This window comes from Anomaloglossus baeobatrachus, chromosome 5 (assembly GCF_048569485.1).
Source record: "Anomaloglossus baeobatrachus isolate aAnoBae1 chromosome 5, aAnoBae1.hap1, whole genome shotgun sequence".
Lineage (NCBI taxonomy): Eukaryota > Metazoa > Chordata > Amphibia > Anura > Aromobatidae > Anomaloglossus > Anomaloglossus baeobatrachus.
The window spans coordinates 316,947,669-316,962,971 of record NC_134357.1 but is presented as its reverse complement, the minus strand read 5'-3'; the positions used below and the strand labels follow the sequence as shown (position 1 = coordinate 316,962,971).

Here is a 15,303-nt window from a genome sequence, read left to right as displayed (position 1 = left end):
GCTTCAGGGTGTTGTTTCCTTCCGGCCGTGTTCCAAGGGGGCGGGACTTCAGCTTCGCGCCCTTTCTCGGGGGAGAAGATTCTGGGCTGTAGTTTTTCGCGCCTAAAAATGGCGGTAAAAATGTCGACTTCTGAAAATTTTTCAACGGATCACCGCTGACTGTCCAACTCAAGGTGCACTTCCACCAGGTAGGTGGATGGGTTTGAATCCTGTTCGTGACGCCAAGTTTCGGGGTGTGCCAGACCCCGTGCCAGCAGCCGGCGCTGCTCGGATCCGGACCCGCTGCGTGGCTCAAGGGATCCTCCGGATCCGGGGGTCACACGGACACGCCGAATGAAAAGGGGGACGTAGTTGTACGGCCTTAACCGTATTCAGTTCGTGACACCACCCACGGTGTGTGGTGAAGTGGGACATCACCGCTGCAGTTGTGGGATACCCGGGGGAGATGTAATGGCAGCCAGATGTTAACCCCTCCGTGGGTAGAGATGGTTGCCCCGGGGCCCAGTGTCTCTGTGCAGGGTATGGCGATGGCAGGGGCTTGCGTGCCCGGATGGACCAGGAGATGTTTGGTTACTCACAAGTAAAAGAATCACACGAGTCCTTTGGTAAACCAAGGTGCTGGTGGCCGGCCGCCATGGCCGTTTGTACTCTGGTCCCCCACCCGGGCTGATGGTCGCCGTCTTCTCCTCTGCACTAGTTGTAGTTGTGATTTTAGACTTCCCGGTATGGAACATGGGAGTTCGCTCCCGGCTTTCTGTGTGCCTGAGGAGCCGTGCCCGCTGACGCTGACCCGTGGGATCTATGGGCCCTGGCGGTTGCCCTTTCCCTCTCTGTGGGTGGTTGTCTGCTTTTGGGACTTTGGTTGGGACAGGACCTATAATCCTGCCCTCAATCGGTTGATTAGCTAGCCCATTGGTTCCGGTCCTGGCTTCAGGGTCCGAGTACCCCCTCTGTGCACGGTTTCCGGTCGGGTCTCCAGTGTCGGTACCGGCGGGCTCCAACCCTGCTCCGGTCCTCCTCGGATGTGCCGAGCCATCTTCCCGTCTCCTGCTGACGGAGACCACCGTCTGCCACCTAGCCAAGGTACCAGGGCTCCGACCCTGGCACCGTTCAACTTGAACTTCTGCTCCGCTGGAGCTACACCTAGCTCCAGCCTCCACTCCTCTCAACTTGAACTCCAACTTAATTTGTTTGCTTAACTGCTTCACTGACTGTTTTCCCGCCCCGGGCTGTCTAGACCCCTAGGTGGGCGTTCCCTAACCGCCTGGTCCCGCCCACTGGTGTGCCTGTCTTGCCCTGAGGTGGGTGACTAGGGTTTCAGGTCGGCTGTATGTGACCTAGGTGAGGGAAGGTGTTATGCGGGGTCCTATTGTGTGACTACCTGGTTTTGCCAGGGCGTCATATGTGTCAGTACAGTATTATAGGGGTATCTGTGTCCAGGACTTTCTTATAGGGGTATCTGTGTCCAGGACTTTCTTATAGGGGTATTTGTGTCCAGGACTTTCTTATAGGGGTATCTGTGTCCAGGACTTTCTTATAGGGGTATCTGTGTCTGGTACAGTATTATAGGGGTATCTGTGTCCAGGACTTTCTTATAGGGGTATCTGTGTCCAGGACTTTCTTATAGGGGTATCTGTGTCCAGGACTTTCTTATAGGGGTATCTGTGTCCAGGACTTTCTTATAGGGGTATCTGTGTCCAGGACTTTTTTATAGGGGTATCTGTGTCCAGGACTTTCTTATAGGGGTATCTGTGTCCAGGACTTTCTTATAGGGTTATCTGTGTCCAGGACTTTCTTATAGGGGTACCTGTGTCCAGGACTTTCTTATAGGGGTATCTGTGTCCAGGACTTTCTTATAGGGGTACCTGTGTCCAGGACTTTCTTATAGGGGTATCTGTGTCCAGGACTTTCTTATAGGGGTATCTGTGTCCAGGACTTTGTTATAGGGTTATCTGTGTCCAGGACTTTCTTATAGGGGTACCTGTGTCCAGGACTTTCTTATAGGGGTATCTGTGTCCAGGACTTTCTTATAGGGGTATCTGTGTCCAGGACTTTCTTATAGGGGTATCTGTGTCCAGGACTTTTTTATAGGGGTATCTGTGTCCAGGACTTTCTTATAGGGGTATCTGTGTCCAGGACTTTCTTATAGGGGTATCTGTGTTCATGACTTTCTTATAGGGGTCTCTGTGTCCAGGACTTTCTTATAGGGGTCTCTGTGTCCAGGACTTTCTTATAGGGGTATCTGTGTCCAGGACTTTCTTATAGGGGTATCTGTGTCCAGGACTTTCTTATAGGGGTATTTGTGTCCAGGACTTTCTTATAGGGGTACCTGTGTCCAGCACCTTCTTATGGGGACATCTGTGACTTGTACATCATCATACGGGCATTTGTGGTAGCTTCATCAAACGATTATAGGTCGAATGTCCATTATACAGACACTTTAGTGGCACTTGCGGCTGGCACATGAAGCAGCTATTGCAGGGTGTTTGGAGTGCCAGCTCTCCAGGTCAGGGCTGCTGGATCTGTCTCTGTTGATATAGGAGGGTATTGCACAGCACACAGGTTTCCCTCTCTGCAGAGCCTTCACGTTTGGGGTGGGGATGGGGGGCTGGAATCACCCCGGAGCCGGCCTCCCCTCATTGGACGGCGGCGGAGAGAAGCTGTCAGCCCATGTGGCGTGGCCGGCGGAGGATGTCTGTCATTTAAATAGACGGTGCTGCTCCTAGAGAGAGCGAGAGACATCCCAGAGACTGCACCAGCAGGGAGGGGGCCCGGAGACAGCACCAGGGAGGAGACATCTGCTGCTGCATCACCTGCCCAGTCTATACAAGGGACGCTCAGCACAGACAGCCGGAGAGGCGGCAGTGCCAGGTAAGTGCCCCAGAAGATGGAGCCGGGCACAGCAGGGAGACCTGCCAGGATGCTGTCTGCCAGTCCTGTGGGCTCATTACAGTGCAGTGTCTACTACATGATATTATATCGGGTCACTAATCCCTCCATGTAATATTGGGCCTTTCCCCAGGAGTGCAGGTGATGTATTATTCTCCATATTAACATATGTAAAATAATACTGAAATATTGTGCAACGTGCAGGGTATAGTAGGGTAAGTGAATGTACCTGGTGACTTCATAGGATGACAAGCTGCAGGCCCCAGGAGAAGGCCCAGACCATGTCCATCTTGTATAGGAGGTATATTATCAGTGTCTATGGGATGTACAGTATAATGTTTTAGTGCATATGATTTCCCTGTCCGCTTATTGGTGTGTGCTGGATCTCACATGGGATCAGTGGCACATCTGTCCGCCAGGATTATGCCCCATGGCAGGAACGCGCATTATATGTTGTCAGTAGAAGTAAGAAGTCACTTTCTGCATAGTGTCCTGCTTTCGGCTTCGTGGACCCTTGCAATACAGTATGATGCACAGGAAAACTATTTTTATTCTTTTATGTCCTGTTTAAATGTATATACTATTCTGTCCTTAAAGAGGACCTGTCACCAGGTTAAAAGTGGGCAATTGTTGGTCTTATTTTGTTCCCGCTGCTCCGGAGTATTCAATTTTATAAATCCGCCATACGGTTCCAGAGATATGGGCCTTTTTATTATGTACTAGTTTGTTAGGCCTTTACCAAGGGGGCGGTGCTCACAGGATTCTCTGGGGGCGTGTCTTTAGGCTGTCCTGCATTGTTACCCTATGAGCACCGCCCACTTGGTAAAGACCATAAAAAGCAACACTAAATAAAAAGGCCCACATCTCCGGAACTGTATGGCGGACTTAAAAAAGAAACAAACATGGAGTATTTATTGGAGCAGCGGTAATAAAAAAAAGGTAAAAACGGGTCATCTTTGTCTGGTCTTTTTTAAGGCCTCCATCACATAAACGTTATCATCAAAAAAGGCTAATTGCAGCACAATAGGTCAGCCATCTAATGTGCATGGTGCCCTGGTGACATGGTGGCAGATTGTCCACATACATCAGTCTGTTCCCACTTGTAAAGGTAGCCATTTTTAGAACATGAGGATATTAGGGTATTGCTTCCATAGTAATGGAAATATCCTTTTAGTACCCAAGGGAACTCTGTGGTATAATGGGCACCTTTGCTCCTTCACTTTTCCTATAATGCTATCTTCTGACATCTAAAGAAGCCTCCAAAGGTGGCCTTCCCCTTTAAACTGCAACTTCCATGACCTCCACCATTTATATTGAGGCCTTGATATCAATGGAGGCAAATTCTACAAAAACCTTTACCTACTAAATAGCTTCTAAGTTTCACTGAAAATATACATTATAAGTCTTGATCGCAGAGGTGGACTTTACTGTGCCCCATTGAATTTTTAGCACCTTGATAATACGTATATATCAATAGGAAACAGAATAAAAAGTTAGATGCCACCATTACACATCTCGGAATGTGATCTGGACCCTAGGGTTTGTCTTCCCATGGCTGAATCCATTATAATTTGTGAATTCATAAGACTTTAGTATAAAATAGAGTTCTTTACCGTGTGAGTCCAGATTCACAAATTGGTTTCAGAATCTTTTCTTTGGACGATAGGGAATTTCCCCTTAATAAGTTCCATTTCACAGGACATCACCAGTGGTGAAGGAGCATATTCTGCTGGCTTCATATGGTCCATGATTGCCAAACTGGCCGCAGATCCATTCTCAAGAGCCTTATATATAGGCTACGTGGACCCTGACGTGTGTGGATCTGTCATTCATACTCATGAGTGGTCACCTTGTTTTGTCCACACACCTTTCAGATGCTCCCAATTAATATCAGACATACATGTCATAAGGGGAACCCCACTGATGTCCAGAATGAGAGGTCTTCACACTGGTATGTTAACACTAGAACTACTGGACTCGTGACACCTATATAGAAATACATGGTGCAAAGTAGTCAAAATGACTACCTCAGTAGTTCTAGTGTTAATATTGGAATACACCTTTTAGAGGTTAACCCTATCACAGACCACAGCAAACTAAATGTCCAATACAAATGTAATAATGAAATTTCTTCATCTCATTGATCAATCTGGGCTTCCACATGACATAACAGGTCTTTATAGGGCACGATTAATCCCGTCTGAATCCTTCGTGGCACCAATGCTGGGCGCCTCACGGAGGAGGCATTTTCCGAGCTGACACGGAGACGCATGCATGTGTTAAGATGGAGCTCAGCTTTGTAGGCACAAAATGCCTTCCCTTTACAGTAGCTGTTTGAATGTAGCACGCTCCTGCATCCTATAGAGTGGTATTCGGAGTCACAGCTAGGGGTGAACTAGGCCCCAGGATGTCCATAGGGCCCCTCTGCTAATTTAGCATAGCTTTGTGTTCATTCGGAGGGAGCTAGACACCCGCTCCTCCCCTATACTACCCGTCTTTCTCTGTAACACCAGTAAATAAAATATTAGAAAAGTATAGAATATCATATATAAATTAAAATGTCATACACAGTTATATATTGCACAGTATGATTTTATAGAGGTATATAATATCAATAAAAGCTAATAAAGGATATCGCATCGGATCTCATTTTTTATATACACCATTATTAATTTGATATAATCTCAATGTATATAGAACACTGACTTAATTCAGGTTTTAGAAATGTAGCTTTGGTTAAATTTGTTTCATCCAAGCTGTATGACGACAATGCAGCCATCCTGGCCTAGATGCGAGGCTGTACATTAATCCTCCTACCCATAAATCCTCCTTACCATAGCACTGTGAAGCCAACTATATGTATTGTTAGGACAGCTAGGGGGGCTGGACTGGGTATGATATTGTTTGTCACCAGGGGTCATGGTAGTCTATAATTGATTTACCTATTGCTTATATGGCACTAATATTCCCACGTTCAATGGAGATTTGCATTGCAGCTCCGTCCTGTGTTTACACATGGCCTCCACTTGGGCTAATAACTGCTGATGGGTTGGGACCTCCAACAATCTGATATTGATGACCTATCCTGAGGAAAGGTAATGGATACCATATGACCAGACAACCCCTTTAATATTATTCCTGTGGTTCCAAAACAATGACTTCCCACTTCACCAATAAAACCCCATTAATTTATTATGGTAGATATATTATTCATAGCAGGAGCTGACGCAGACAGAAAAAGGTCCCTGTACATGTAAATGGGCCCTTTCCAGTTTAATAGTTCTTCATAATGCTCAATTCCACTTGCTTTCGAGGTGGTAGTGGACTCCTTACCTCTTGGGTTCTATGTGTCATGACTGTAGCTTGACTTTGATGGGGTTAAGTCAGGTGGGAGGGGTCTGTTCTGTTGTGCCTCGTTCCGGGACTCACGCCGCTTTATTATGGTGTGGAGACCTCCAGAACACCGCCAGTAATAGTTCCTGGTCTGCAGTCTGCGCAACTGGTTTTTGTGATCCGTCCTGCTACCCAGCTTACCTCTCCCTGACCTTCGTTTCCCTTGTAATGTTTTCTGCCCTGTCTCCCAGGACCCGGTCCCGTTCTGTGTCTCGGTCCCCTCCCCCTCTTTTGTACTTACTTGCTCTCCTAGCCTCGGACCTAGGTAACGTTTCCTGACCACGGCTCTGCTTCCCCTTTTTGCCTTCTGACGTGACCTCTTGGCTCCTGACCATTGTGTTTCCACCTGTTTACGGCTTGCTCACTCCCTTGTTCAGACGTGAATTCCTGGTTTAGACTTAAGGGTACTTTACACGCTGCGTTATCAGTACCGATATCGCTAGCGAGCGTACCCGCCCCCGTCGGTTCTGCGTCACGTGGCTGTGGTGCACAACATCGCTAACACCCGTCACACGGACTTACCTTCCCTGCGACGTCGCTGTGGCCGGCGATCCGCCTCCTTTCTAAGGGGGCGGTTTGTGCGGCGTCACACGGCAGCCGTCCAATAGTAGAGGAGGGGCGGAGATGAGCGGCCGGAACATGCAGCCCACCTCCTTCCTTCCTCATTGCCGGCGGGACGGAGGTAAGGAGATGTTCGTCGTTCCTGCGGTGCCACACATAGCGATGTGTGCTGCCGCAGGAACGACGAACAACATCGTACCTGCAGCAGCAACGATATTCTGAAAAGGAGCGACGTGTCAACGAGCAATGATTTTTCAAATTTTTTCGCTCGTTGATCGTCGCTCCTAGGTGTCACACGCTGCGATGTCGCTAACGACGCCGGATGTACGTCACTAACGATGTGACCCCGACGATATATCGTTAGCGATGTCACAGCGTGTAAAGCACCCTTAAGTTGATTGTCTGTAAAAGTGCCATTCAGGGTAGATAGCTATCCCTACTGTATCTCACATACATATGAACGCTCAGCTCAGATTTGCATTCATGTCGGGGGTTTTTGTATGGTGGAGGGGCGAAAACGCTGCTAAACACCTCCGGTGAAACAGACAGCAACAAAACCCAGGAGCTATCTTCTACATCTTCTCCGATCTATAAACATATAGCTCTGTACCTGTCCCAGTGTCATTATTCTTTGGCATGTATGCGTGATATCAGACTAGTGGCAGTTCTGGGGTCTTTTATTAAATGTATAAAGTTGTACATACAAAATGTAGTCCTCCGCGGGTCACCTTTACCACCTTCAGATTGCCTCTGACGCTATGTCTTCTGCATGTGGAGTCTAAAAATTCTATTACCTCATTTGTCAATTTATTCTTGCCAGTTTTATGGCATAAAAATGTTGAGGAAAAGAATTTCACCTTTTGGTGTTTTTATGCTTTGCCAAAATGGGTGGAGTATGGTGAGAGGGACAAAGGCCGGCTGCCAAATGCTTTAAAAGTAAAGCCAATTTTGTGGCGTAAATTATGCCAGAAATGTACTTTAGTCCCTGACTGGAATAAGATTTATTGCAGAGGCATGCAGAAGTTAGGCTACTTTCACACATCCGGTTTTTGCTCTGCGGCACAATACGGCGCTCTGCAGAAAAACCGGAACCGTTTTTTTTTGCCGCCGGTTGCATTTTTTTTTGCATAGACTTACATTAGTGCCGTATTGTGCCGCATGGGCTTGCGTTCGGTCCGGTTTTTGCCGCATGCAGCAGATTTAGCCTGTGCCGCGGCCGGATGGAACGTTGCCTGGAACGTTTTTTGCTCCGGCAAAAAAACCGCATCGCGCCGCATCCGGCCGCTGCGGCGCATTTTTCAATGCATGCCTATGGACGCCGGATGCGGCGCGATGCGGAAAAAAACGCATCCGCCCGCCGCATGCGGTATCTTCCACTGCGCATGCTCAGTAGCATGCCGCAACCGGAAAAAAACGGACGGGCCGCATGTAAAAACTTATGCAAAGGATGCGGTGTTTTCGCCGCATCCATTGCATAGGTTTCACAGCCGAATTGAGCCGCACTGGTCAAACCGGATGTGTGAAAGTAGCCTTAGGCAGCCTTAGGCTACTTTCACACATCAGTTTTCTGCACTCAGGCACAATCCTTTTTTTTCCTGATCCAACGGATCCGGCAAAAAATGTAAAAACCGTATCCACCGGATCCGTTTTTTAACGGATCCGTTATGCCGGATGCGTAAAAAAACGGATCTGTTGAATCTGTTTTTGCATCCGTTTTGTCCGTTTTTTTTGCTGGATCCGTTTTTTCAAAACATTGGAGCATGCTCAGTTTACAAAAACGGATCCGGCAGCCGTATCCGTTTTTTGCCGTATTACGCCGGATCCGGTGTCCATAGGCTTCTATTGTAAAATATGCTGTATCGCGCCGGATGCGGCGCGATGCGTTTTTCTTAAGGGGCCAAAAAACGTTACATGAAACGTTCCATCCGGCCGCCGCATTAATTAATTTTGCCGCATCCGGAAAAAAACGGATGCAACGCAAAGCCATCAGTCACAATCCGGTAACAATGCAAATCTATGGGGATAAAACGGATGCGGTACCGGATCCGTTTTACTCGTTTTTTTCCGGATTGTGCCTGATGGAAAAAACCTGATGTGTGAAAGTAGCCTAACTCATTAAAGGGAATCTGTCACCAGGTTTTTGCCACCTAATCCGAGAGCAGCATAACATAGGGGTAGAGACTCTGATTCCAGCTATGTGTCACTTACTGAGCTGCTTAGTGTAGTTTTGATAAAATCACTGATTAGTCATTACAGGACTACTTAGTGTGCTGCCAGGTAGTCCAGCATAATCATGAGCTCTTTATAACTGCTAGATCTGCAGCAGAGAAAACAGTGATTTTAGCAAAATGACAGCAAACAGCCCAGTAAGGGAAACACCGCTGGAATCAGGACTTCTGCCCCTACGCAATGCTGATCTCATATGGGGTAGCAAAAACCTAGTGACAGATTCCCTTTAAGAGGATTTCGTTGTAGTTTACTCCAGCTATGCATTTAAAAATTGGCATGCAACACCAGTCTTAAGGTAATCTGTCAGCAGGTTTTTGCTACCTCATCTGAGAGCAGATGATGTAGGCAAAAAGACCCGAAATCCAATCATTTATCCCTTAGTTTACTAGGTGCAACGGTTCTGACATAATCAGAGTTTTTAGATTTAGCAATGCAGCAGAGCTGAGAAATCTAACCACACCAGGCTCTCTGTAGACATTGCACACTGTTAGTGAGGTGCTAATCACAGGAGGTGGCGTGTCAGACTGCCAGGCACAAGGCAATGGAGTCCAGCAATGATAAGGTCCTGGTGCTAAAACAATCATTGCAAGTAAACAACACCATGGACCTCGATAAGAGAGGCATCACTGAATTATCTGTGCTAACCCTCTTCAGATTACATAGCAAAAACCTGCTGACAGATTCCCTATAGTGAATTGGGCCCTAGATGTTCCTTGGCTTCCATATTAAAACTAGGACTTTTTAAAGATGACCTGATGGATTTATATAAAAAAAAAAACAAACAAAAAACAAAAAACCCCATAAAATACTTAGGGGAGCAGCGAGATTAAAATAAGAGTAAAAACTAGTGACCTTTGACCCGGTGATGTGTTCTCTCTAAGGGGTACTTTGCACGCTGCGACATCGCTAGCCGATTGTAGCGATGCCGAGCGCGATAGTACCCGCCCCCGTCGCAGCTGCGATATCTTGTGATAGCTGCCGTAGCGAACATTATCGCTACGGCAGCTTCACACGCACTTATCTGCCCGGCGACGTTGCTCTGGCCGGTGACCCGCCTCCTTCCTAAGGGGGCGTGTTGTGCGGCGTCACAGCGACGTCACACGGCAGGTGGCCAATAGAAGCGGAGGGGCGGAGATGAGCGGGACGTAAACATCCCGCCCACCTCCTTCCTTCCACATTGGCGGTGGAGGCAGGTAAGGAGATGTTCCTCGCTCCTGCGGCTTCACAAACAGCGATGTGTGCTGCCGCAGGAACAAGAAACAATATCGTATCTCCTATTGGTGCGACATTAGGAAATGTCTGACACTACACAGATCACCGATTTACGACACTTTTGCGATCATGTATCGGCACATCTAGGCTTTACACGTTGCGACGTCGTTACCGGCACCGGATGTGCGTCACTTTCGATTTGACCCTGACGATATCGCAGTAGCGATGTCGCAACGTGCAAAGTACCCCTAAGGGGTACTTTGCACGCTGCGACTTCAGAAGCCGATGCTGCGATGTCGAGTGCGATAGTCCCCGCCCCCGTCGTACGTGCGATATCTTGTGATAGCTGCCGTAGCGAACATTATCGCTACGGCAGCTTCACATGCACTCACCTGTCCTGCGACATCGCTCTGGCTGGCAACCCGCCTCCTTCCTAAGGGGGCGGGCCGTGCGGCATCACAGCCAATAGCAACGGAGGGGCGGAGATGAGCAGGATGTAAACATCCCGCCCACCTCCTTCCTTCTCAGCAGCCGGGATGCAGGTAGGAGATGTTCCTCGCTCCTGCGGCTTCATACACAGCGATGTGTGCGGCTGCAGGAACGAGAAACAACATCGTACCTGTCGCTGCAGCGAAATTATGGAAATGTCGGAGACTACACCGATGATACGATAATGACGCTTTTGCGCTCGTTCATCGTATTAAAAAGGTTTTGCACACTACGACATCGCAAGTGACGCCGGATGTGCAGATGATACGCACCTGCGATGTCTTAGTGTGCAAAGCCGGCCTAAGTCTCACATTGGGCTTATATTTTCTACAGGAAACTGGCTATAGTGATGGCTTTTAGTGCAATAACTCCCCCATTCTGAGAATTGGTAAATTATCACATTTTAGCTCCATCCATATACAACTTCTATGAGATGGAGAACGGTTAAAAAAATTAGGACGCACAAGTAAGGTCGAGGTTAGCATGATGTGGACTGTTGTCACCACCATGTATGAATGAGACTGCTGACCCCCTGCCACATATAGTCACAAGCCTACTACGTCCATTGATAACACCAGCCGGTGGGTTACAATATTTTTGAACTTTGTACGTGAAGCTGTTTGTACACTTGGCCTATTTGATTTGCGCTGAAGAAATGGCTGTAGCAATGCTGTTGAGTAACACGTATCATAATAACATGCTCAGCTAGTAATGTGCTAGCATACTTCAGAGGCACTTTGCACTCTACGATATCGCCTGCGACGCCGGATGTGCGTCACTTTCAATTTGACCCCACCGACATCGCACCTGCGATGTCGTAGTGTGAAAAGTGCCCCTTATACCCTGATATAAAACCATGATGATTGGTGAAGATTGTTATTAATGTCCTATATAGAGGTTTTCTCCCTACTATCTGTTGAGCTCTGAGACCCCTCCAAGCCCTGCCACAGTTAGACATGAGTTTTCTCATATTTACTCATATTTCTCTCTTAAAATTATGCATTCACAGATAGAAGACAAATACAAGCAATTCTCCTCATTCTGTTCTTTACTTTTTGAATTGTTGCAGAGTATCTTTGATCTTTTAAATAGTAAAAGTAGGGGATGATTTAAAGAAAGGGAATCTATCACCAAGTTTTTGCAATTCATCTGAGAACAGCATAATGTAGGAACAGAAACCCTGATTCCAGTGATGTGTAACTTATTGGGCTTCTTGCTGCAGTTTTGATAAAATCAGTATTATCTACTGCAGATCTATCAGCACTCAGAAGCTGAGCTCTGCATAACCCCGCCAACACCACTGCTTGGTTGTTTTCTGTGTACACTGTGCATAGACAGAAAGCTGACAATCAGTGTGAGATTTAACGGATAAGGTTTCTCCTTGTGGAGAGGTCTGGCAAGTAACTCTCCACAAGGAGAATCTTTATACTTTAGAACCCAGTCTTAAGCGGGCTTTACACGCTGCGACATCGCTAGCATCGGCTAGCGATGTCGTGCACAATAGCACCCGCCCCCGTCGTACATGCGATATTGTGTGATCGCTGCCGTAGCGAACATTATCGCTACGGCAGCGTCACACGTACATACCTGCTCTGCGACATCGCGGTGACCGCTAAACAATCCCTCCCTCAAGGGGGAGGTGCGTTCGGCGTCACTGCGACGTCACCGCAACGTCACTAAGCGGCTGGCCAATAGAAGCGGAGGGGCGGAGATGAGCAGGACGTAACATCCCGCCCACCTCCTTCCTTCCGCATTGCCGGTGGACGCAGGTAAGGAGATGTTCGTCGCTCCCGCGGTGTCACACATAGCGATGTGTGATGCTGCAGGAACAACGAACAACATTGTACCGGCAGCAACAACGACATTAAGGAAAGGATTGACGTGTCAATGATCACCGTTTTTAAACGATTTTGCGATTTTGATCGTCACTCATTGGTGTCACACGCTGCGATGTCGCTAATGGCACCGGATGTGCGTCACTAACGACGTGACCCCGACGATATATCGTTACCGATGTCACAGCGTGTAAAGCACCCTTTAGCCTCTCACCTAGCCAAATTAGATAACATACTTTGCACTGATGAGGGGCATCACTCCCGAAACACCGTGCCTGCAAATTGAGATTCTGGTTTGGCTTTTTATCTTAAAGGGGGGCTTTACACTGAGCGATATCGCTAGCGATGGCACCCGCCCCCGTCGTATGTGCGTCACGGGCAAATCGCTGTCTGTGGTGCACAATCTCGCTTGTCTGTGTCACATGTACAGCCCTCCCAAACGTCGTCGCTGTGGCCGTGAACAACTTCCCCTGAAAGGGGGAGGTTCGTTCGTTGTCACAGCGACGTCACAGAGCGGGCCGCCAATAGAAGCGGAGGGGCGGAGAGCAGCCGCATCTCCGTCACTCCCACCTCGGTGCTTGTTGAGGACACAGGTACGCTGTAGTTCGTCGTTTCCGAGGTGTCACATATAGCGATGTGTGCTGCCTCGGGAACGATGAACAACCTGCGTCCTGCAACAACCAACGATTTTTTGAAAATGAACGACGTGTCAATGATGGATGATTTGGTGAATATTTTCCATCGTTAACGGCGGCTCGTTGGTGTCACACACAACGACGTCGCTAACGATGCCGGATTTGCGTCACGGAATCCGTGACCCCGGCGATATTCATTAGATACGTTGTTGCGTGTAACGGGGCCTTTAGTCCTATGAGTTGAAGGCCTCTTTCTCTCTGAGGAGGCAATTTGCCAGCCTATAATGACAATGGTTTCAAAGTGGCATTTAATTTACTTCTGTGACCTCCTCTGTCCTAATGCATAGTAATTGGTTACCGTTATCTACAAATACATTGTAAATTGAGCTGGCATACAACGTGTGTTGCCATCTAGCTCTAATCTTACATTGTTCACAATGTGTGATAAATAAACAGAAAATACCATGACAGGTTATTGTAGAAGGATACGTCCTGTATATCACACACTGTACATCCTGTACTCTGAAAATTAGTGTTAGCATTTGTGATTAAACCTTACACTCACATATAAGGGTTTGTCCAATTTTATGCTTATTCTGTAATTTGTCCATAGGCCCCCAGGCAAGCAGCATATATCAACAGGGTGTTCTTCTGTATCAGCATACCTTTTTTTGATTTTATAGGAAATCATAGACTGCGTCACCCCCACAATCCACAGGGACACTGTATACAGTGCGTATGTAATCGTCACGACAGTCACACTGGCGACTCGGGCCCTCATGGCAATTATCATTGATTTTGCTCTTCTGGATGAATGGGCAGGAATTCCTATAGACACGCTCCAAAATCTTGTAGAAACCCTTGCGAGAGAAGTGCAATAAAAGAGGGAACAACTCCATATGACATTTGTTCATTTCATGTATATTTTATGGCCATTGAGTAGCTGTGTAATTAATCGCTCGAGCACCAGCTGTGTGCCCCATCCCTACTGTTACTGTAGCATGCATATGTAGCAGGTGGGATAAGCGGCATCGCACGCGCTTATCTCTGAGGTTTCAGCCTGCCTAACCTTTGAGTCCTTAAGCCAGCTTTACACATTGCAATTAGGTGTGCGATCTCGTATGCGATGTGACACGCCCAGGTCGCATATGCGATCTAATGAGATTGCACGTTGGTCGTTCATTTGCTGTCACACGAGCGTTAGTAGTCTATGTTAAATTGATCAATGTTATGTGCGATCCTTTAGATCATGTGTTCTGTGACGTATGCATTGGGCATCTTTTTTTTTTTTATTTATTGACTTGACAAGCGTGTGTAATGTAGAGATGCGTTTTTACTATGTCATCTGCCATTCAGCTCTGCTACATGGCCGCTAACAGCAGACACAGACAGCCATGCAGCAGAGCTGAATGGCCGCTAACAGCACACACAGACAGCCATGTAGCAGAGGTGAATGGCAGATGACAGCAGACACAGACAGAGCCGCACTGTCAGAATGAACTCGGGTGAACTTCACCCGACTTCATGGTCATGCTGCGGCTCTGTCTGTGCCGCGTCCTGATTAGCGGTCACCAGTGAAGGACTCACCGGTGACCGCTAATCTCCTAAGTGACTGAATTGAGCAGCCCTCTCTCATATACTCACCGATCCCCGGCGCTGCACGGCATTCACACTGCTCCGGCGGCTTTTGCTGTTTTGAAAAAGCCGGCCGCTCATTAAACAATCTCGTATTCCCTGCTTTCCCCGCCCACCGGCGCCTATGATTGGTTACAGTGAGACACGCCCCCCACGCTGAGTGACAGGTGTCACACTGCACCCAATCACAGCAGCCGGTGGGCGTGTCTATACTGTGCAGTGAAATAAATAATTAAATAATTAAAAAAAACGGCGTGCGGTCCCCCCCAATTTTAAAACCAGCCAGATAAAGCCATACGGCTGAAGGCTGGTATTCTCAGGATGGGGAGCTCCACGTTATGGGGAGCCCCCCAGCCTAACAATATCAGCCAACAGCCGCCCAGAATTGCCTCATACATTATATGCGACAGTTCTGGGACAGTACC

General features: G+C 47.8%; 1 protein-coding gene across 1 annotated transcript in view; it reads left to right on the top strand.

Annotated features, from left to right (window-relative positions):
• The first annotated feature begins 2,645 nt into the window (after positions 1-2,645).
• The window catches only part of FASN (fatty acid synthase), a 196,418-nt gene continuing 183,760 nt past the window's right edge, over positions 2,646-15,303 (top strand). Inside the window, exon 1 of the mRNA XM_075349737.1 lies at positions 2,646-2,871. The gene's annotated coding sequence lies outside the window, so the exon portion shown is untranslated. The remainder of the gene's footprint in view (positions 2,872-15,303) is intronic.